Below are 24,923 nucleotides of genomic sequence, written 5' to 3'. Positions count from 1 at the left end.
GTCATAACTGGATAAAAGACAGGAAACAAAAGGTAGGAAATAAATGGTGAGTTTTCAGAATGGAGAGAGGTAACTAGTAGTCTCCCCTAAGAGTCTGTACTGAGAGAAATCCTTTTCAACCTATTTATAAATGATCTGGAGAAAGGGGTAAATGGTGAGGTGGAAGAATTTGCAGATAGTACTAAACTGCTCAAGATAGTTAAGAACAAAGCAGACTGTGAAGAGCTTCAAAATAATCTCACCAAAATAAGTGATTCGGCAACAAAATGGAAAATTAAATTTAATGCTGATAAATGAAAAGTAATGCACATTGGAAAAAAATAATCCCAAGTATACATACAATATGAAGGAGACTACTTTAGATACAACTACTCACGAGAGAGACCTTTGAGTTATTGTGGAATGTTCTCTGAAAACATCCACTCAATGTGCAGAGGCAGTCAAAAAAGGAAACAGAATGTTAGGAAGAATTAAAAGAAGGGATAGAGAATAAGACAGCGAACACCTTATTGCCTCTATATAAGTTCATGGTATGCCCACATATATACTACTGAATACAGATGTGGTTGCTTAATCTCAAAAAAGATATATTGGCATTGGAGAAGGTTCAGAAAAGGGTAACAAAAATGGTTAGCGGTTTGGAACAGGCCCATATGAAGAGAGATTAAAAAGACTAAGGCTGCGTCTAGACCGGCATGATTTTGCGCAAATACTTTTTAAGGAAAAGTTTTTCCATTAAAAGTATTTGTGCAAGAGAGTGTCTATACTGGCATGTGCCTTTGTGCAAAAGATTTGCTTTTGTGCAAAAGCATCAGTGTCAGTGTAGATACTCTCTGCGCAAGAAAGCTCCAATGGCCATTTTAGCCATCGGGCTTTCTCGCGCAAGAAATTAACTTGGCTGTCTACATTGGCCCTCTTGCGCAAGAATACTTGCACAAGAGGGCTTATCCTTGAGCAGGAGCGTTGGAGTACTTGCACAAGAACCACTGATTTTGTACAGTACAAAGTCAGTGTTCTTGCGCAAATACTCACGGCCAGTGTAGACAGGTGGCAAGATTTTGCGCATGCGCAACATCTTGCCAGTCTAGAGGCACCCTAGGACTTTTCAGCTTAGAAAAGAGGAGATAAGGTGGGATATGATAAAAGTCTATAAAATCATGATTGGTGTGGAAAAAGTGAATAAGGAAAAGTCACCAAATGAAATTAATAGGTTGCAGGTTTAAAACAAACAAAAGGAATTTTTTCTTCACACACAGTGCATGATCAGCCTATGCAACTCCTTGCCAGAGAAGGTTGTGAAGACCAGGACTTTAATGGGATTCAAGAAAGAGCTAGTCAGCCAATGTCTATGAGCCAGGATAGATGGAAATGATGTCCCTAGCCTCTGTCAGAGTCCGGGAATGGTTGACAGGAGAGGATTACTTGATGATTCCTTGTTCTGTTCACTCCCGCTGGGGCATCTAGCATTGGTCACTGTCAGCAGACAGGATACTGGATTAGATGGACCTTTGTTCTGACTCAATATGGCTGTTCTTATGTCATTATGTTGTTCTTAGTAAAAATGTTATTCTGTTATTTCTTTGTTGGGCCTATCTTGAAGTAGTTGTCTTCTGGGTACAGGTCTGGTTCTGTCTATCTGTTTCCTCACTTTCCCCGGTTGGTATTAAAGTTTTAAGGATGCCTGATAAAGATCTTTTAGGTGATTTTCTCTGTCTGTGGGATTGGTGTAAATCCAATTGTATCATAGGGCTTGGCTGTAGACAATTGATTGTGTGATGTGTGCTGGATGGAAGCTATAGGTATGTTGGTAAGAATAGCAGTCAATAAGTTTCTGGTATAGGGTAGGGTTTATGTGAGTATCATTTATTTGTACTATAGTGTCAAGAAAGTGGATCTCTTGTGTGGACTGGCTCAGGCTGAGTTTGATAGTGAGGTGGAAATTGTTGAAATCCCTGTGGAATTCTTCAAGGGTCCCCTTCCCATGGGTCCATATGATGAAGACGTCACCAATGTAGCATAAATGAAGGAAGAGTACTAGGGGATGAGATGTGAGGAAAAATTGTTTTAGGCCAGGCATAAAAATGTTGGTGTATTGTGGGGCCATGTGGGCGCACACCCTCTAATGTAATATATGCCATCAAGTTCCAGCAATGCCCCTCTGCCATTTGTATTGACCAAACCAGACAATCTTTACCAAAGAATAAATGGATACAAATCAGGAAAGGTAACACACATAAACCTGGAGGGCAGTGTTTCTCAATGTGGTCCATGGACCTACTCTGAGACAGTTGCTACCAGGCTGCTCTGGTTTGTTTACTTATTGGCTCGACAGCCACAGAACCCCGTGGTATCCTTGGCAGCAGTTTGCTGTTTGCAGTCAAGGGGAGCTGCAGGAAGAGAGACATCTGCCCTTGAGTTCTTTGCTAGTTCAGTTCAATTAAGTTATGACTGAATACAGCTCTAAACTGGTTAAAGCACTACAAAGGCAACTTCCCATCTTTTGATATTCAAATCCACACCAAATGCTGTGAATGAACCACTTCCATCCTGACTAGGTTGGTCTCATCCACACAATATATATAGACCTGCCTCTGTAACTTCCACTCCAATTCCTCTGATGAAGTGGCTAAATTTAGTTTAACCAACCAACCAAACAGTGGAGGTGCTAATTGTTCTTATCAGCCTCTTGTAACTATTTGAACCATCTACTCACTGCCTCTCTCTTTCCCCGCTCCTTTTTTCCCTCCTCCCCCCGTTTTCCCTTATTTATTCTTGGATCCGGACTTCTAATACTCCAGTCATCTGAAGAAGTGGGTTTTTGTCCACGAAAGCTCATGATAACATCCACAAGTTTTGTTAGTCTTTAAGGTGCTACTAGACTATTTTTTGTTTTTAAAGTTTTTTTTTCTGTTACAGACTAATGGGGCTACCCCTCTGAAGCTATTGTGATCTGTGTTTACTTTATATCAATGGTGCAGTTTCCACACTTAAAGTCTTGGTAATGTTAATTATTTTTCCTGGAATACTAAAACACTTCAAGATGTTCCAGCCAATCACAATGAACGTACAGTCTTTCACAGTTCTGATTTTGGGAACCAGTGCCACATTTGCCCATTGCTTTATCCACTTCACTGTTGCCATCCCCGTCCTAAGTCCTTCCATTACATCCACATAAGAAAACATCATATTAGGGAATATTGTCAACTTAAGTTTGTAGGCAGTTGTAGAACTGATCTTTGATCTCATCACCAGAGTTGTCTGTTGGTGCATAACACTGTATAATTATCATTTTCGTGTATTATGTTTGAAACTTAGCTTAGAGCAGTTGGCTGTTAATTGACTCTCAGTTGAAGTGGTTTTTCAGCATTGAAAATCATAATTAATGCTACTCCCTCTCAGTGGTAACATATTTGAGGAAGCAAAATGGTTATGACTTTATTTTCATTTATGAATATCTTTTTATTAAGTCCTGGCCCATTGACTTCTGCTTACTCCAAAAATTTCAAGGCATCTCTTTCATCTCCTGTAAAGCTTTTGTCATTTCAGTCATTGTTCTAATGTGTTAGGAACCTACTTTTATAGTTTATTTTAGCTTTAGCAAATATCTTCTCAGCCTTGACCTAATTGCTTACATCAAGATTCATCATTCCTGTGGAGACAGAGTCCATTACATTGACACACTATTTTTCAGAAGGGCTAACTTACTGTATTTCCATACATTTAAAAAAAAATGATACACATAGTTCTCAGGATCTTTGGAGCATATGAACATTACCACCACATCAAGGTACAGTCCCCATGAAAAGACATGTTTGATACATTATATTTTCCCAGGTTTTAGTCATTAATGACTGCAATAAATGTGTGTTTCTCTTTTGGCATCAGTGTTCTTGCTGTCAATATTCTTTTTCAGCATCAATGTTTTAAATCCCAGATCTGAGATGCAATTTTGATTTCATTTAGACCTGTGTAAATCAGGAGTTATTCTACTAGAGCTGCTGGTGTTAGGTGAGAACAGAAACTCCCCTTGATATATGGTTGAAAAAAATTAAAGTTAGAATCTACAGGATGAAATCAAATTCTATTGTTTCTCCCCAAGAAACAGAAGATGTGCCCAGCCTCCCTCTATCCGGGTATTTGTTGTAACCAATTGTTCTCTTTCTTGCATTATTTAACACACTCTGAGCTGAGAGAGCCATATTTCTTCCAGGATGAATGGCATAATAAATGGCTTATGTTATCCTGTAGGTTCTATAAAAACACATTAGAACTAGCTCTGCAGATACCAATTCTGTAGGCTGCAAACTAATCAGGTTTCTAAGTTACATGCTAAAAATAAGGAGGAGGCTGTAGGTGACCTTCCTTTATTTTGTTTCAGCCTGAATGTAATAGCGCACCACTGTTTATTTCTTATAGGTAATTTTATTTGGTAAACTTAATTCACAAGTTTATAAGGCCAGATTTTGCCCTAATTCATCTGACTTCTGTTGAAGTCATTGAGTGTTGTGTGTCTGTATTTCAGACCAGAACCTGGCCATCTTTGAGGTGCATTTAGTATGCACTGGGCATTGACAATCTGTGTCTGTGTCATTCCTGAAAGATGCACATTATCTGACATTCTGACTTCTATTGTACTTATAAAGATTACAGATGCGATGTCATCTATCTTGCCTGCAATCTGAATGATAGTCAGTAGCACTTACACAATAAACTAGCAGGAAACTACTACAATCTGTTATCAAATTTTCCATGGTGATGTAAAATTCTAGAGCCACTTTGATCAAGCTCACTACACTGAGGCTTGCATACAATTAGCTGGACTTATTCTCTGCTAATCAATCTAGTGAGTAGGTAGTTATGCATATGTGAAAATAGTGCATATATAGTATACCAGTCTTTATTCAAAAGTTATAATGTATGTTACAGACTGTGTGCCATAGATGAGCTGGTAGAACTGATCAAGCATTGTAATTAGGAGAAACCTGGAGGTACAAAGCATTATCTTGCCTTTGAGATGAGAGAATTTACAATGCGGCGCAACCGTGCAGTGATAGATTTTCTGCTTTTGATGTGAATGATAAAGTGATCTAATGATGGCTGTTGTTATGGAACCTGCTAGCAAGTGAATGTCCAAACAAGTGTCATACTGTATGAAAGGTACCCTTGTTTGGAGAGTTTATCTTCTGTTCTGCCTCTATGAAATTTCTGTTTTCCTAGTTGATTCAGTTCTAAAAATCAATAAACTGTTTTAGACTGGCAGAACGCTACAATGAGCAATGCAAACTAATCTAGGAATTCTGGTTTAGGAAGAAGCAGTAATAAAAAATAGTTAGGGTGTGTCTAAACTACACCCCTCTGTCGGCAGTGGGATGTAAATTAGACACATTGAAAGTGCAAATGAAGCCGGGATTTAAATATCTCGCGCTTCATTTGCATAATGGTGGCTGCCGCTTTTTTTTTAAATGGGGCTTTTTTAAAAAAAAACCGGCAGTTCAGATGGGGCATTTTCAACAGAAATGCCCCGTTTCGAAAGACCCTATACTCCTCAAAAAGGGTGTATCTAAACAAAAGTGTTTTTTCGAAAAAACTTCCCCTGCATCTAGACTGCTGCCACATTCTTTCGAAAGTAAATCAAAAGAACAAAGCAGTTTTTTTGACCACGGAAAACGTCGTTTTATGAGGAAGAACACCTTTTTTCAAAAGTGCTCTTTTGAAAAAAGGCCCTATGTGAGGCAAACTGTGCTTTTTCGAAAGAGAGCATCCAGACTGCCTGGGTGCTCTCTTTCAAAAAAGCGGCTTGCTTTTTCGAAAGAAGGGGTTGCAGTCTAGATGCTCTCTTTTGAAAGAGGCTTTTTTGAAAGATTTTTTCAAAAAAGCCTCTTTTGAAAGAGGCTTGTAGTCTATACGTACCCAAACTGAGGTGTATAGGACCTTTTGAAACGGGGCATTTCTGCCGAAAATGCCCCATCTAAACCGCTGGTTTTTTTTTTTCGAAAAGCCCTGTTTTGAAAAAAAGTGGTGGCCGCCATTATGCAAATGAAGCATGGGATATTTAAATCCCGGCTTCATTTGTACTTTTGATGTGTCTAATTTACATCCCTCTTCTAACACTCTTATGGATAAATGCAGATGTAATTGATGATTAAATTTAAACAGGAAGGTCTATCATTGCAAAAGGCCTTGTTTTAAAAATATGAAATAGGTGCTAGTCATTTATATACAGATAGAAATGTTTAAGTGTTTTGCTTAAGTCTTATATAATAAAGAGGAAATGCATTAATCTTGAAGTACAGGTTAAACCTCTAAAATCTGGGACTCTCTGGTCCGGCAACATCCGTGGTCTGGGAGGACAGGTTCAGGGGCTGGGCTGGTGGAGGGGAGCACAGCCCTGGTAGCAGCGGGTCAGTGTGGTGGAGAGCAGAGCCCCCGACTGGGGCTGGTGGTCAGGAGTGGGACCAGTGTCTGGAACCCCAGCGAGGTGGGGAGCACAGTTCTGTCCCCAGACAGGAGTGCAGGGCCAACAGCCAGGAAGGGAGCCTTGGCCTCTGCTGTTCCAGCAAACTCCATGGTTTTTGACCTCTCAGGACCTGAATGTGCTGGAGGTCCTACTTGTAGTGGTAACTTTGGGTCAATATAATGGTGATTGCTGTAGGTTCTTTAAAATGTGGTGTTAATGATACAGTAGGTGACAGTTTTCTCTCCGAATACATACTAAACCAATTCCTCAGCTTAGTGTTTGTGTTGCTGAAAGGGCAGTCTCATTTAAATGACCTAAAATCATGATTCTAATAGTACGGTGCTATAAATAGCTTGCAAAAACTCTTAATAGATAATGATGTTAACATCTGTGCTTTCATCAGATTCCTACACTTTGTGCTGGCCTAAATTTTCACTTCTTTCTCAGCTGGAAAAATTAGTTTGCTCTCCTGTTCTTAGAGTCTGCATTGTGGTGTTGTCTCCTGTTAAACAGCTGTCACATTTCAGCCCAGAGTTGGCTGCCTTTCAATTGAGGATAAAGGTATTCTTGTGTAGATTTTTTTTTCTACAAGGTTTTAAAATATGTTGAGATCCTAGAAAATGAAAAGGTTTGTGTAAATGCACATCTGTTATTAGGATCCTGATGGCTGCTAAGTTATTTTCTTTTGTAAATATATTCTCGTATCTCAGGACAGAATGGCAGCCAAACCAGGAAGAAGTTAGTAATTTTGTTTCCATGCACTGTTTTGTAGTGAGCAACATTGGTGTTTGTACGTCTTCCTAAGTTTGTGCACAGATCTGTCCCCAGCTGTAGTCACAACCACCTCTTTGTTACCCTCTGGAGCTGTTACTAACACTTTCTCTGATCAACAGTCCTATTCCAATTACCACAGAACCTTCTGCACTCCAACATTCCATCTAATTCTCACAAGGCCCAGCCAAGACAGAACTGGGTGATACCTTGAACAGAAAGAGCCTCAGCTCTGCTTGAAACTGTTGCCCTCGCTTCACACTGACTCAACAGAAATTTTAGGCTTCAGAGGGTGTGTCTACACAGCAAAGTTATTTCAGAATAACATCCATTATTCCAAAATAACTATGAGAGCATCTACACAGCAATTCCATTATTTTGAAATAATTTTGAAATAATGGATGGCTTATTCTGACGTCTGTAAACCTCATTCTACGAAGAATAATGCCTATTCTGAAACAGCTATTTTGAAATAAGGCATGTGTAGATGCTCCACTTCAACTATTTCGAAATAGCCCCTCACCAAGGCCATTCTAAATTATTCCTCCTGGGGCTCTAAAATGAGATAGCACGTCTATATTAGGGAAGCCTACCTCAGACTAATTTTGAGGCTTCCCTGCAGTATAGATATGCTATTTCAAAATAAGTTATTTCGGAATGACTATTCTGGAATAGCTTATTCCTAAATAACCATGCAGTGTAGACATAGCCAGACTGACATGGAGTGACATTCTTGGGATCTGATTATATAGATAGTAATAATAAATAGAAAAGAGGAACAGGGAGTCAGCGTAAAATGCAGGGGAAATGTCTACTGGTAACAGAAACACTACTACAATTGGCACTACATGAAAATTATCAGCATTTCATTTCTGGCACTTGCACAATAACTGTATCACCATTACCATCCCACAGTAGATGGAGAATACTTCAGGAAATGAGAAGGGCTGTCTCTGACAGTAGCTTTGTTGGGGAAATAATGTCTTTGGGATAAAAGGAAACATTTCTATACACACAGCTCACTAAATAAAAAGGAAATCTGGAGTATATTTATTAATCAGATTCTGCTATGTCAGGATTTTGATTGCTAAAATTAAAATAAAGGTCTCAATTATTATTGAGTACTATAAAATGGTCCATACGAAGGGACAAATTCAATAGGCTAGCAGAGGTTGAGACATCTGGTATGACCATATGGGTTGGGGAACATTAGTTAATTGTTACAAAAATACAACAAAACCATCATTTTATGACAGCACTTAAGTCCTTCGGGAAATGAAGTCACATTAGCTGCCTGTACACTGAAAGTTCCCAGCCTTCACTGTTATATGTCACATTTCACTGTAACTGTATGACCAGTGCTGTTAAATTGCTCATCACATTTAGCATTGCACATATTTTTAAATAGTCAATTAGGAAAAAGTCTGTAGGGGCATAGTTGCTGAGAGGCAAATGCCTTTCAAATCCTACTTTGGAGGATTATATGCTATTTAGTGAGCACTGAACTGATACTTTTGGACTCTGCTTCCGTTGGCACACAAGCCACAGCAGATATGCGCACACTTACAGAGGTACACTTACTAGCAGTTAGCTAATGAATGAAACAATTTTGTAATTAAGTGGAAGGACAGTCTATCTGATAGGATACTGGAGTAGAAATCCAGACTTCTGGTATCTATTCCTAGATTTCTCAATAATCTGTTGTGTGGGCTTGGGTGACTCAGTTCTCCTGTTTCATTTCTCATCTTATCTGTTTAGATTTTTCAAAAGATCTTACAAGGGACCCCAATTCATCAAGGAGCTTTGGTGGCCAAATCCTAGATTTAGACAGTACTGTGATCCACTGAGTCCTTCTCACCTGTCACCTAACTTTATGCACACCTATTTTCAGCCTCTGGGCATACACACTGATGCTTCAGACAGATGCTTGGACACCTGACATCTAAGCCTTAATACAATCCTCAGCTCCAGTGAACATAGCTGGTGGCCCACCCATCTCATATGTGTCCCCAGTCAATCATGCTTAACTACACATAACATGGCCAGAAGAGGATTCCCATATAAAATTTAGTCTGTTGGATAGAGTGCACACCCAGGATGTGGGAGACCCTTCTTCAAATCCTTTTGTTGCCTGATGAGAAAGTATTTGCAAATGGGTCTTCCACTTCTCCAGCGAGTCTCTAGCCATTGGACTATAGGCCATTCTGATGAGAATGTCTGACAGTTTTGTTGAAGCCATTCTACACGTTGTATTAAATAATCACATATATTGATCAGAAGAAAGTGGGAATGGCTCTATAGCCCAGCTGTTAGAGCACTTACTAGAGATGTGGGGAACCTCTGAAATATCTTCTCCTCATGAGGCAGGAATGAAGTCAGGATCTCCCACCTCTTCAGTGAGCCACCTAGCCACTGGGCTAAAGGTTAGATGGGAGGCCATCGTCTCCACCTTCCCATCCCAGATGTTGTATGTGGTTTTAGGCATGCACAACTGTCTTTCTTGTAAGAAACAACTTAGATGTATAATGCGCCTGACTCCAAGAGAGGGTTCCCTGATGTGGATGCCAGCCCGAGAATGGCAGGGCTTAGGACACTCCTCGCTCCTTGCATCTGGTATGGGCTAGCTTTGTTGACTCCCCACCTAATGTGCTGGCATTGAGGGGTCGCATTCCCAGCTCTCTCTCTCTCTCTCTTTCTTTCTCTCTCTCTCTGTGCATAGAATAGGAAACCTAACATAGGGTTTGTGGTTTCTCCTAGGTGTCTCGGTGCCTAATAGCTAGGAATTGCAATGCTGAGCATTCCAGTATCTAAGTCCCTTTATGGAATTGAATTATGGAATGTCTCATTGGTGCTCATCACAGTCTATGTGCTCATGTGCTCATGATCAGGGCAACAACTGTGTACTAATAAATAGATAACTAATAATAATACGATTGATGGCTTTTTGCCTAACACTGCCATACTTGGGTAAGGCAAAAGATTATCCATTCTTTTCTGTTCTGATTTGGTCTTTGATTCTATAAAACTAAAGCATTTTCACAATTTATTCCACAAATCTGACTTGCTACAGACCTTTTTTATTCTATTAATTTATAGAAAAAAAGCCTTAGGCTGGATAGCATTATTGACATTGGGAATGCCTGGTGTTTTTCAGGTAGCTGTCAGTTCGGCATAAGAAAGATGCTAATTATCCTAAGCAGGTCACTCAGTAAGTTAGAAATCTGAAATTGAGTAAAACACCAGTGCTCATTGATTTAAACTAAAATATCATACTGAAGAGATATGGAGATATGTGGATGGGAAAGAATGTGTGAAGATAAATTATTTCTGTCAATATTTAATATTACTATCATGTCAGACGTGAAATTATAGTCCCATGTATAAATGGGTTCAACAGACACTTCATTTGTATCTAGAGGAGGTTGAAGAGTATGATAAAAAACCAAGAATGTGGAATTAACAGAAAACAAAACAAAAAGGAAATATTAAGATAAATGTCTTCTTTCTTGTCCTAAAAATGTCAGCTGTCTGTACTAAGTAAAATAGATAAGAAATATATACGCATATTTTATATCATACATATGAAAAAGACCTACAAACTGAAATAGAGAGTTAACCAGTAATATAGAATTTTGGAGAATGATCTGCTGCATGTGTAGAGACATTATCCATAGGAAAATCATGTCAAAATTATGGTTCATGCATATGCAGCATCCCTTCCTTAATATGTATCAAATCTACACTTTGGCAGTACACTTGGCTGCAGGGGACTCAAAAAACAACTATTTCTGTATGATCTTGATAATGGGGTTCACATGTTATGCTTTATAATTATATATTCTATGTAAGTGGAGTGAAGTTCAAGGGTGTTCATTTTTCTCACATGGGTTGAAATTTTATCCATATGCAGAGGGCCTACATGGGGCCCATGAGCATTTTGAAGGCTTAAGCATAAACTTCACCTGTTCAGAGTAAAGTAAATGAAAAGAAAGGAAACTGTTGCAGGAACTGCAGCTCCCAATGTCCTAATTATCCTAATTGTATAAGGGTATGTCTACACTTCATTCCTCTCAAGAGAGAGGAATGCAAATGCAGACACCCAAAATTGCAAATGAAGTGGGGATTTAAATATTGCATTATGGCGCTATATTGAAATAGCACTATTTCGAGAGAAAAAACGGGGTTATTTCGAGATAAAACCCTTCCCTTAAAATAACCCTTACGCCTCAAAAAATGAGCGGAATGAAGTGTAGACATACCCTAAGTCTAACAATAGTGCATGTTTAGTTTTTTCATTTCACTTAAACAGTTTTAATTCTCCTACTTAAGAGGGCTTAACTGCAATGTTAGGCCTGGAAGTACTACAGATAAATGCTTACATGCAAACTAACTATTCCCTTAGCATTAAGGAAAAAGGAAACATCTGTGTTCACCTAAGCTTTTGCTAAGCTTGTTTTAATAAAACCTAAATATGGAGGAAGAAGTGGCCTGACCATGTTAGTCTGTCATTTTTATCTACTTACTCTAAATAGAGGTGAATGAAAATTATTCCTAGGAGTCTGAGATAATCACATATTCATATTACAAATTAGGTTTAGAGGGAAAAATTGCTTCCAGCACTTTTCAATGCATTACTACTAAATAAGGGGCCTTTTAGATCCTCCTTATAATAACCCAACAGTCTAAAATGGATCTTAGCTCCTAAAATGGAAAAGCCAAGTTAGACTTCTGGGTATTACACTAAATATGATAGTAGAAATAATAGATTTTTGCTTCTGAAATCTTCATTTGACTATGGGCATGTGACTGATTGAGGGTAATTAATCAGTTGTATGAACCTTTCACAATAAATGTGTCTAATATGCCAAAGCTCTTAAGAACATGGTTATTGCCTATTGATGTCTGCAGAATAATAAATGATTGTTCTCACATTATATAGCAACTTCCAACTGAAGATCTCAATGTCCTTTGTAAATATTAATGAATTCAACCTCATATATACAGTAGAATAGATGCAACTTCATATTTTAAAGGCTCAGGAAGTAGTCACTACTCAACATTACTACTGACAAAAAATGAGGTACAGGACAACAAAGAATGGAAACCAAACCATTTTCTAAAGTCTCCTAGTAAAGTTAAATCATCAGTTCATTAATATTCATACATATTAAACAAACATATTCTAGAATCTCTCTCTCTCTCTGTATATATTTATCTATGTAACAGGGTCTCCATACAGAAAAAAGTTTTAATAATATAGACCTCTTGATTCTTTTCCTACTTCCATCAGTGTAAATCAAGAGAAACTCCATTTATGTCAACAGATTTTTCTGCAGTACACTTGTGTAGTCAAGAGAAGAATTGACCCGTAACCTCATTCTGAAACAGTAGAATTTCTCTCTCATTAGAGAAAGGAAATTGCAGTTTTAATTCCTTGTGCTTCAGAGTTAAAGAAAGTCATTCTCGTTCAGTCCCACACCATGGCATAACTATATCATTCAGTTCGCAAATCCCTATCATATTCTGAGTAGTCCATTCAGAATCATGGGAACTACTTGCATAGTGAGATAGTACCCAGTTTTAGTAAGGCTCACAGTATCTGGTCCTCAGTGAATAAACTAATAACAGGCTGGCAGAGTATGCCTGAATTCTTGCATCCTGTTAAAAAACTTCCATCTTGCTTGGAAAGGGTTAAGTGAATTCTGCACACTTAGGGTACGTCTACACAGCAGCGTTATTTCGGAATAACATAGTGCACATCTACACTGCAAGCCTTTATTTTGAAATAATAACCTCTGGTATCCCAGAAAAGCTCTGCCACATCCAAGGAACGTGTCTGCTTTTCCGAAAAAAAAAAATTGGAAAAGCAGATTTTTTTTGGCATCCCTATAAACCTCATTTTACAAGGAAGAAGGGATGTTCTGAAAGAGGGTTTTTTTTCCCTGACATTTGGCTCCATGTAGACGGGCCAAATCTCGGAAAAGCTTCTTTCAGAAGAAAAGTGGAAAAATATACACAAATTGTGGTTTGCAATTTGCGAATCTTTTTGCAACGTTTCTTTGTAGTGTAGATGCAGACTCTGACCCCTGTAACCCTCATTTCATGAGGACGAAGGGAAGTCAAAGAAAGAGTGTTTTTCCTTCGACTTCCTGCTGTGTGGACAGAGCCAAAAGTGGAGTTAAGCTATTTTGACTTAAGCTACACAATTGACGTAGCTGAAGTGGCACAGCTTAATTCAGCATTAGCCCTGCTATGTAGATATATCCTTACTGAGGCAGAAGTTATGTTGCCATGGGAGAATTGGGAAGCTGTGCTGAGGTACAGACTTCTGAACCATCAGCCCGTCTTCCTGTGTATCTCAGGATATCCGAGTCTATTAATGGCTATTAAGTCCATTAGCCAGGATGGGTAAGGAATGGTGTCCCTAGCCTCTATTTGTCAGAGGGTAGAGATGGATGGCAGGAGAGAGATCGCTTGATCATTACTTATTCGGTTCACTCCCTCTAGGGCACCTGGCATTGGCCACTATCAGCAGACAGGATACTGAAATGGTGGACCTTTGGACTGACCCAGTACGGCCATACTTATGTTCTTATGTGTGAACTAAGGACTTTCTGTGCTGCGTCCAGACAGCTAATAAACCCTCTACTGATACCCTGCTGGTAAAATACCACTGTACTTATCTGTAGGTTTCAAAGGCTGTAATCCAGTGCCTGCCTGCCCCACAAGAAATGATCTGGTAGAGATTCCTTGAGCCGGATTTCCTTTCACTTGATATTATTTTTTTCACAACTATATATACTTTATATCAACCTTACTCATGATTTACTCTCATCTAAGAAAAATCAAGCCCCTTGAGTCCAAGCCTGCTGTTTTCACTCCCTTTTGTAAGAATAACCCACCTAAAAGGACTTTTTTTGTACTTAATTATTTAGAAAACACATACCAAACATAACCACCCACAGGCAGATTCAAACTTAGGCCTTCAGGAGCTTAGTGCAGGAGCCTCTACAACTTGAGCGATAAAGCCAGCTGGCATTCAACTTAGGTTGCAGAGCTCCCTCATTCTTATCTCTCACTGTAAGAGATCTAAATGCCACTACATTATGCAAAGTGCTCCACTTAGGAAGGAACAATCAGTTCCATACATACAAGATGGGAAGCAACTGTCTAGGACGGAGCATGGCAGAAAGGGATCTAGGGGTCATAGTGGACCACAAGTTGAATATGAGTCAACAGTATGATGCTGTTGCAAAAAAAGCAAATATGATTCTAAGTTGTATCAACAGGTGTGTTCTAAGCAAAACTCGTGAAGTCATTCTGCCGCTCTACTCTGCGCTCGTTAGGCCTCAGCTGGAGTACTGTGTCCAGTTCTGGGCGCCACATTTCAAGAAAGATGTGGAGAAATTGGAAAGGGTACAGAGAAGAGCGACAAGAATGATTAAAGGTTTAGAGAACATGACCTATGAAGCCAGGCTTCATGAACTGGGCTTGTTTAGTTTGGAAAAAAGAAGATTAAGGGGGGACATGATAGTAGTTTTCAAATATCTAAAAGGGTGTCACAAGGAGGAAGGAGAAAATTTGTTCCTCTTGGTTTCTGAGGACAGGACAAGGAGTAATGGGCTTAAAGTGCAGCAGGGGAGGTTTAGATTGGACATTAGGAAAAAATTCCTAACTGTCAGGGTGGTCAAATATTGGAATAAATTGCCAAGGGAGGTGGTGGAATCTCCCTCTCTGGAGATATTTAAGAACAAGTTAGATAGACATCTGTCAGGGATGGTGTAGACGGAGCTTGGTCCTGCCTTGAGGGCGGGGGGGCTGGACTCGATGACCTCTTGAGGTCCCTTCCAGTCCTATTATTCTATGATTCTATGATTCTATACATGGGACAGTGAACCACACTAGGTGTGTGGGTGACACAAATATCTGTATATAGAAACCACAAAAATCTGCTTTTCTGTTAAGTCTATAAATGGAAACAATTTTCCAAATACAAATGAATTTTCAGCATATGCTGCATTTCTCCAGTCTCCACACCACAGGAGCTGTGGACAGAACTTAATTCAGCTAGTAATCTGATTAACTGTGCTGCGTTGATTCTGTTTTGAATAATTACAAATTTAGTTAAAGGATTTTCTTTAGAATGTAAATGCCTGGCTTCAGGCTGTCTGGAGCAGGGGAAGGAGAGCAGGATGGAGAGTAGGGATGCTGATGACGCAAGACGGCTTGTTAACATTCACATCACACAAGGCTCTAGCAAACCCCTTTCAATCTTTTTGCTTTTCATTAAATCACTAACTGCTTTGTAACAGCTTGTCTTGAACAGCGATTCTTCCACATTTACATAGCATAAATGCTAGCACTGTGCTAAGTATCATTGTTAGATCAACATACATGCAGCCATCTTTGATGTTAAACTTTTTTTTTAAATCACATCGGTCTAAGATTTCCAAAGGGATATCAAATGCCAAACTGACAGACAATCCCAGAACATTGTGTTTGAACAGACTATTCATTTCGAAATAAGATGCAAACCGATGCACTGTTTTAAGTTGATATATGATTGTGTTTTGCCCTACATGGGGAAGGACGACCACAGTTCCTTCAGTAACTAAAAAACAGTGGGCAACGATTAAGGCAAATCAGTCACAGTATAAGCCCTCCTATTCCCAAGACAGGTACTAACTACTGGGAGATTTGCATATACTAGCTAAAATTGGATTCTCTATAGATCAAACAGAGGAAGAAGGACTTTTGGATAAATAGTCTGAGTTTAAATTGACTCAGGGCCTTCTTTCAGATCCAGGAAATGGAGGAGACATGCTGTTTGAATGAGGGGATGGTCCTCCAATTTTTGCAGAAGGGTTTGAAGCACTTTAGCTTAATGGGACCCTTAGCACTTTTGGGTGAACTATGGTTAGCTGGTAGCACAGATACAAACAATAAATGTGCCTGTTTTCTCTGTAATTCTTGTACCCAATAATAAATGTACTTGCTTAGAAAAAGTTGTGTTTATGACTGCTGACACGATTGTTCATAGCTAGGGCCCTACCAAATTCATGGTCTATTGTGGTCAATTTCACAGACAGAGAGATTTAACATTGGTCAATTTCACGTTTTCAGATGTTTGCATCTTAAATGTCAGTGTCGTAACTGTGGGGTTCTCAAAACAAAATGGGGCTATAGGAGGTGCAAAGCAACTCTCTGTGGGTCACTTTCATTTCTGCAAACAAAGTAGCTTTCAGAAAGAAGGAATGGTTAGATTCACTCTGCAAATAACAAAGAAACTGATGCCAATAAAAAAGGGGGCATTTCCTCAACATCTCCGATGCACTCCCCTCTTCCTGAAGATCTATGCAAATGTAAATGACCTCAAGCCAGGTAAGAGAGGAAGTGCTGCTCCCCTTGACCTACTGGTGGGGAACAAAAGGCCACCCCAATGTATGTGTGTGGGGGGGTCAGTACACTTCTTCCTCCCCCCCAAAAAGTTGAGGGATCCCCAGACCACAGCCTTCAATGAAATGGAGCAGGGAAGGGTCTTTCTGATTTATTTTGTAACCCTGAAAAATGCATGTGTTTAGAATGGTGATGATTTTCACCAATAACATGCAAAGCCCAAACAGATACAAAATAAAAGGAACATGACTTAGCACATTACAGCATATGGAGAAATGGTCAAGTAAGCATAGACACCACAGTATAAAGAATCACAACACAATGAAGAACCAGCTGGCCATCATTTCTCCAAAGTAACACATTAGTATGAGGGATCACAGGATACCAAATCCAGCCAGAGGACTTCTAATTCTTCCATCTTCTGAAGGTAAACTTCTTCTCAGAAACATGTTGAACCTTCTCCATCTAGAAAATCCTCATATGTGAGCAACATAACTCCTTAGCCAGAGAGGCAAAGAACAGCTGTGTTGGGACAGGGGTGGCCAAATGTATTGACTCTGAGTTACATATCACAATCTTCAGAAATTCAAGAGGAATGGCTGAAGACCTGAGACCTCACTTCCCCTTGCGCTGCCAGAGACAAGGTATGGGGGGAGGCACTTGGGGTTACAACCTTTCTTCCCAATTTTTTCCAGGGTTTGCTGGATCAGTCTCATGGTGCCACTGGGCCCCATCCCTGCTCTGAAGGTGCTGGAACAGGCAAGTTAGGAGCTGTGGCAGTGGGAAGAGGCAGCAACAACCAGCTTGGAGCTGCAGGGTAGCTGATGCTTTTGCTGCTGTCTCTCCCTGCTGAGATAAAGCAGCAGCCCCTCCCTGTAGCTCTTAGCTGTCTGCCGTTGCCTCTCCACACACAGCTAATACCTGGGAGCTACAGGGAGGCTGAATGCAAGAAGTGGGACGTGCTTGGGGGCATGACTCAAGATGTGGGGGGTACTGAACTTTTCAACTGTGTCCTCCTTTCAGCAGGCACCATTCATCTTTGTTACCTCCCCTCCCCGCAGGGCAGAAGCCCCAAGCTCCACCTCCGCGCCCCCCCCCCCCCCACTCTTCAGTCTGGTAGGCAGAGAATGGGAAGCATGCAGGGGAGGGGGTGCTCTGTGAGCCGCACTTTTAACTGTATGAGAGTTGGATGTGGCTTGCAAGATGCAGTTCAAGAGAATCTCACAATTTACTGCAAAAATGGTTTTAAGATAATGAAGTTAAAACAAGTGTCAAAGAACAGAGGTCTCAGAAAATATAATTAAATAGAAAGTTAACATAACCTATTTCCATCAAGGAGATGAAAATAATTGCCTGTTGTACATAAACAGCAAATTAGCATTTTTAGAACTAGAACTGTGTGTGCACGCATGCAGTAGCAATTAATAGAATATTTTTGTGGTATATTATTAAATAGTGTAAAGGGATATTTTATATTTTCCCAGTCATATATAAGCTCTATATGTAATTTATAATATGAGAATGAAAGGCCATAACTTTAGTACCACTCTGTGTACAAAGATATTTATTATGATTCTACGATATTAATGTTCTAATTGTAAAATCCACTGCTTTATTTCCTTCTAGTTCTGTACTGTAAAAATCTCTCAAAATAGAACATTTACATACTGTGTATTTACACTGCAGATACATAGTTAGCTTCCCATGTATTCCCTGCACACTTTGTTTCTGCTTTTCACACAGTTTGTATTTAATTCACCTATGAAATTTAGTGAGGCCAGGTCCTTTTCCAATTCTACTCTAAATGGCTGCCAAAAAAATCTAGATGTCATTTTTGTGAACTCACACCCAAGAAAGCAGGTACAGTTTTTGTTTATTTCTTATTCCTCCCTTTTTCTCTCTGTTTGTGACAAGAAAACTGAAAAGAAAAATATTGCCATTTCACAAAGATTACAATAGTCTAGCCTTTTTGTGTGACTACTTCCATGAGTCATAGGAGAACTTCAGGCAATCCTCTGCGTGTCTTCTCCTTTTTCTTTATGACACCTTTAATCACAGAATAGCTTTTATGGGAATTTCCATCATCTCTCTTTCTGTTTCTGTTTCTTCTGGCTTATGTGGTACAATATGGCTTCTTTGTCCTGTGCAGCTAGGTTCTTGACAGAAAATCATGAATGGCAAGAAGGAAGGGTATTTTATTTGAGAGTTTTGTGCTACATTTCTTCCCTGATGCTAATAATTCATATATATGGCAAATATACAGAGTGTATGATTCAAATTCAAACATAGCAAAAATAGTATGTATTTCCAACCCAGAATTTACAGGTTTTTCAAAATTCCATCATAAAAGGAAAAGTAAGTAGGCAGACAATACCCAGAAATGAATCAATACTTCATAGTCTCCTTTTGGTGCATGTGTATTTCTTCTAATGGAAATATTGTGTCTGAATGAAAGAAGCATATTGGTTGTACAAAGTACTTATAACAGCTACGTGAAATTTGCTGTTGACAGTAATAATGTAGTACTCTTCAAATTATACGCAGCACGGTCACGATAAAATTGGGTCTACAGTGCCAGTGGAGAGACTTGTCAAATGCATTACCTTTCCCCCCAAAACATAAAACAGATATTACTCTTTGTCAGGTAATTACTAAAGAGAGTTATATTGTCTTTTAATCATTAGAAATGGGATGAAATCATACCGGTTGGCATATATGTCACAGAACTTATTAATTATAACTCTGCTGCTGTACCATTTCACCTTTTACTGCATTCAAACGTAAATTATAACACAAAGTTGATTCTATTATTAAGTATACTATTTTTACATACATGCTCATCTAAGGCCCTCATCTCTCATTGTCTATTATCTCACAGGACTTCGCCATTCAAAAGATTTCTCTTATACTTACATAAAAAGTGTCTGATCCAAGGGGCATTAGTGTTAAATGTTGCCTATAGCTATAAGCAATCCCTAAAAGTTTGGCATATTACAGAAAGGGAGACACTAAAGGAACTACGTATCTCCAAACTACTTAATTTTACACAAGGTCAATTTTTTCAACTGTTGTCCTTGACAACTTTCAGGGTATGTCTACACAGCAGTGTTATTCCAAAATAATGTCAGTTATTCCGAAATAACAAAGAGAGCATCTACACTACAAGGGTATGTCTACACTTGCCCCCTAGTTCAGACTAGGGAGGCAAATGAAGCATATCGAAGTTGCACTCCTCATTGCACGAGGAGTAACAGTTAATTCGAGGGAAGGGTTTTGGCTCAGAGTACCATGTCTACACGCGGCAAGTTAAATTGGGCAACCGGCATTTTAAAATGCCGACCTGCTGCAAATATGCTAATCAAGCGCGGGATATTTAAATCCCACATTTCATTAGCAACTTCGGTATGCTTCATTTACTTCCCTAGTCCAAACTAGGGGACAACTGTAGACATACCCCAAGCTATTACTTCAAAATAATGTCAAGCTGGACTTCTTACTCCAATGCCTATAACCCTCATTTTACAATGAGTGAGGGAAGTTGAAGGAAGAGTGTTCTTCCTTCGACATCCTGCTGTGCACACAATGCATAAAGCTGAGGTAAGCTATTTCGAATTATGCTACGCAATAGATGTAGCTAAAGTTGAATAGCTTAATTCGACTTTAGCCTTGCTGTGTAGATATACGCTCAGAATGTATATGGGTATTTCTAAATTATCCTTTAGTTGTTTACTTTATGAAAAACTGCTCAGGAATAATACCATCCCTATTTGCCAGAAACTGTAGTCTGAATGTCCTTGTTGGTTATGGCTATCTCCTAGCATAGCTTGTTTCAGGCTGACAGTTGGAAACTTCATGTGAACCTCATTGCACTCTATCTTCTGGTTTGTCTGTGAAAAAATAATTTAAGGAAACTTCTTTTCTAAGTAGTTAGGGTCGTCTTTACCAAACAGCCTTGCCATTTGTCAAGACCAGATGTACACATTGCCCTCTTTGTATCTTTGGGTACGTCTACACTACAGCGCTAATTCGAACTAACTTAATTAACTAATTAGTTAATTCGAACTAAGCTAATTCGAACTAACGCGTCTAGAACTAAAAACTAGTTCGAATTAGCGTTTTGCTAATTCGAACTAGCGCGTCCACACTGATTGGACGCAGGGGGGCATTTAAGGGCAGCTGAAACCGGTTCTGGCAGGGCATCAGGTCAGTAGTTGCTTTGTGTGGCTGCTGTCTGAGGCTATCTGAGGCTCGAGCTTAAAGGAACCACCCCCGGACAGCTGGTTCTCAGCTTTTCCTGCTTGCTTGCCAACCTCGCCGAGGGACAGCAAAGCGTTGGTCTCTGTGCCCGTCTGTGTCGGTGCTTCCCTTCGGGGGGGCCGCCGCAGGTGGCAACATGGAGCCACAGCTCGCCCTGCACCTTCTGGTGCACTTTCTGGATTTGCTGCTGCAAGCCTGCCAGCAATGGCTCGAGGCTGCTTGGCACCACCTGGTGCACGTCAGCCCCCTGCTTCTCCGCCTGGCCGCTCTGGGGGCCGTGGAGGAGCCGCAGCGGCGCCCTGGCACCGGCATGCCCCGCCGCGTCTGGACACCAGCACCGACTGGTGCATCGTCCTGGAGCGCTGGGAGGACCGACAGTGGACCCAGAACTTCAGGATGAAGAGGGACACCTTCCTGGAGCTCTGCGAGTGGCTCGCCCCTGCCCTGCGCAGAAGGGACACTCGCATGAGGCCCGCCATCCCCCTCCAGAAGCGGGTGGCCATCGCCCTATGGAAGCTCTCCACGCCGGACAGCTACCGATCTGTCGGGAACCAGTTCGGCATGGGGAGATCCACCGTCGGAGCGGTGCTCATGCAGGTATGGCACTCGTCGGCCACTGAGCCGGGGGCGAGGAGGGCTGCGAGGAGGGGATGGGCCGCCCCAGGGACAAAGGGAGGGCGGGAGGAGGCGAACGCTCCCAGCCACCTGGGCGCCCCACTGATTGGCGCTTTGCTGTGTCTCTCTCCGCAGGTGGTCAAGGCCATCAACCGGATGCTGCTCTGCAGGGTGGTCTGCCTCGCCGACCCGGACGCCGTCATCCGGGGCTTTGGCGCCCTTGGCTTCCCCAACTGCGGGGGGGCCATCGACGGGACGCACATCCCCATCCGTGCCCCGGAACACCAGGCGTCCCGGTACGTCAACCGCAAGGGGTACTTCTCTGTGATCCTGCAGGCCGTGTGTGACCACTCGGGACAGTTCATGGACATTAATGTGGGCTGGTCCAGCAAAGCACACGACGCCCGGGTGTACCAAACTCCTCCGTGTGCCAGCGGCTGCAGGCCGGGACCTTCTTCCCCGACCGCCACATCAGGGTCGGGGACGTGGACATGCCCGTGTGCCTGGTGGGGGATGCCGCCTACCCACTGCAGCCCTGGATCATAAAGCCCTACACGGGGCACCTCAATCCCTCCCGCCAGGCCTTCAATGCCAGGCTGACCAGGGCCCACATCGTGGTGGAGGGGGCCTTCGGGTGACTGAAAGCCCGATTTAGGTGCCTCCTCACCCGCCTCGACCTCGCCGAGCACAACATCCCTCCTGTGGTGGCAGCATGTTGTGGGCTCCACAATTTGTGTGAGCGGAAGGGGGAGGCTTTCCTGCCAGCCTGGATGGCTGAGGCTGACCGCATGGCTGGACACTACGGTCAGCCCCGCACCGCTGCCATCCGGGAAGCCCAGCGGGGGGCCGTCCGGATCCGGGAAGCCCTGCGGGAGAGCTTCCTGGTGGAAGAGGAGGACTGAAATCTCCCTTGCATGCCCCACTGGGGCCTTCTTCCACCCTACCCCCCTTCCCCTTTCCCCTCCCTACGTACCGTAAAATAAAGACACCTGTTTTTCAAACAAAAAGTCTTTTTATTTAACATAACTGGGGTGGGGGGAGGAAGGGGAGAGGGTGGGAGAGGGGAGGGGGAAATCTGGGACGAGGGAGCTAGAAGGGGAGGGAAGGGAGGAAGGGAAAGGAAAGCTCAGTGGTGGGAGTCCGGCTGCCTCTCCCGTCTCGCCACACTGCAGGTCCGGGGGCGTCGGTGGGAAATGGTTGTGGAGGGGGGGGCAGGAGGGACAGGGGGTGTGGAGGAAGCAGGAGCGGAAGCAGGAGGGGGAGCAGGAGTAGCGGGAGCAGGAGGGGGAACAGGGGGAGCAGGAGGAGCAGAGGGAGCAGGGGGAGCAGGGGGAGGAGGAAATGGGAAGCGGTCGAGCAGGCTCTGGAGGTGGCCTCGCAGGGCACGGCCCTGCTCCTCCAGGGCCTCCAGACTCCTCTGGCGCAGCCTCAGGTCCTCCTGGACCCAGTGGTCCTGGGTGCGGAGCTGGTGGTCCATGAACCGGAGGTGCCGCCTTTGGTACTCCTCCTCATTCCTGGCTCTCTTGCTTGCCCGGGCATGGGCAGCTGCTGCAGGCGGTGTGGTGCGCCCTGCAGGCCCAGGTGCTGCAGCTGTGGTGCAACAAGACCAGCGGTCAATTACCCCAAGGGCCGAGGTGTGTGAAACCCAGCTCCCCTCTGCAAGGCCAGGGCCCCTGCAGGATCCCCAGCTGCTGCTCCTTGGTGGGCAAGGCCCAGGCGCACGGTCCCGGGGCTCCCTCTCGCCCCAGCCCCCCGTACACATAAGGGGAACACGATGGTACTCACAGGTGGACGCCTCCCCGGCCTCGGACGACACAGGCGAGCGGCTCTGTGGGGTGCCTCGGGGGTCCTGGGTCCTGGGCAGGCTGGCGGCAGGCTCCTGGCTCTCAGAGCGCTCCTCCTCCTCCTCCGTCTCCAGGAGCTGGCCCTCTGCCCCGGGGTCTATCACGTCCCGGGGGGCAGGGATGGCATGAGCCCCCAGGAGGCGGTCCAGGGCGTGGAAGTGGGGGCAGGCCTCCGGGTTGGCCCCTGGCTGGCAGACCCGGGAGTAGGACTGCCGCAGGTCCTTAATTTTGTACCGGACCTGCTCCCAGCTGCGCTGGTGGCCCCTGGCGGCCAGGCTGTCAGCCATGCGGCCGTAGACGGCCACGTTTCTGTGGCTAGTGCGGAGATCGTGGATATTGGAGGCTTCCCCCCAAACCTCGATGAGGTCCACGATCTCCGCACTTGACCAAGCGGGCGCCCGCCTTTTGCGCCCCCAGGCAGGCTCCTGGGAGCCGCCAGGCTGGTCCTGGGGAGCAGTGGAGGGCTGGGTGTCATCGGGTGGCTGGCTCATGGTGTGGCAGGTGCAGGGTCTGCTGGCACGGGTGCTTGCAGCCTTGCAACTGGCACAAACTGTGTAGCCAGCCCGTGGCCCTTTAAGCGCTCCGGGGCCGGGAGGGGGGCAATAGAGTTTCCCTGGTGTTGGCCAGAGTGGCCACCAGGGAAACCTGGGATGCCTTAGCCTCCCACTAGTTCGAATTAAGGGTCTACACAGCCCTTAATTCGAACTAGCTAGTTCGAACTAGGCTTAATCCTCGTAAAATGAGGTTTACCTAGTTCGAACTAAGCGCTCCGTTAGTTCGAATTAAGTTCGAACTAACGGAGCGCTAGTGTAGCGCCTTGGAAAGTTAGTTCGAACTAACTTTGTAGTGTAGACATACCCTTTCTTGCACTATGCTCACACCTAGAGATAGTGAATAGCATCATAGAACCATAGAGCTGGAAGAGACCTCAGAAGATCATCAAGTCCAGCCCCCTACCCAAGGCAGGACCAATCCCAATTAAATCAACACAGCCAGGGCTTTGTCAAGCCAAGACTTAACCACCTCTAGGGATGAAGACTCCACTACTTCCCTAGGTAACTCATTCCAGTGCTTCACCACCCTCTTAGTGAAATAATTTTTCCTAATATCCAACCTGAACCTCTCTCACCACAACTTGAGACCATTGTTCCTTGTTCTGCCAGCCCTACTGTGAACAGCCTTTCTCCAGCCTAATTGGAACCTTCCTTAAGGAAGTAGAAGGCTATCAAATCCCCCCTCACTCTTCTCTTCTGCAGACTAAATAGACCCAACTCCATTAGCCTCTCCTTGTAGGTCATATGCTCTAGCCCCCTAATCATTTTGGTCACTTTCCGCTGGACCCTCTCCAATGCATCCACATCTTTCCTGTAATTGGGGGCCCAGAACTGGACACAATACTCCAGATGTGGCCTCACCAGAGCCGAATAAAGAGGAATAATCACATCTCTGGATCTACTGGCAATGCTCCTCTTAATGCAACCTAATATCCATTAGCCTTCTTGGCTACAAGGGCACGGTGTTGACTCATATCCAGCTTCTCATTCACTGTAATTCCCAGGTCCTTTTCTGCAGAACTGCTACTT

This window comes from Pelodiscus sinensis, chromosome 13 (assembly GCF_049634645.1).
Source record: "Pelodiscus sinensis isolate JC-2024 chromosome 13, ASM4963464v1, whole genome shotgun sequence".
Taxonomy (NCBI): domain Eukaryota; kingdom Metazoa; phylum Chordata; order Testudines; family Trionychidae; genus Pelodiscus; species Pelodiscus sinensis.
Note: the sequence above shows the minus strand (reverse complement) of the source record.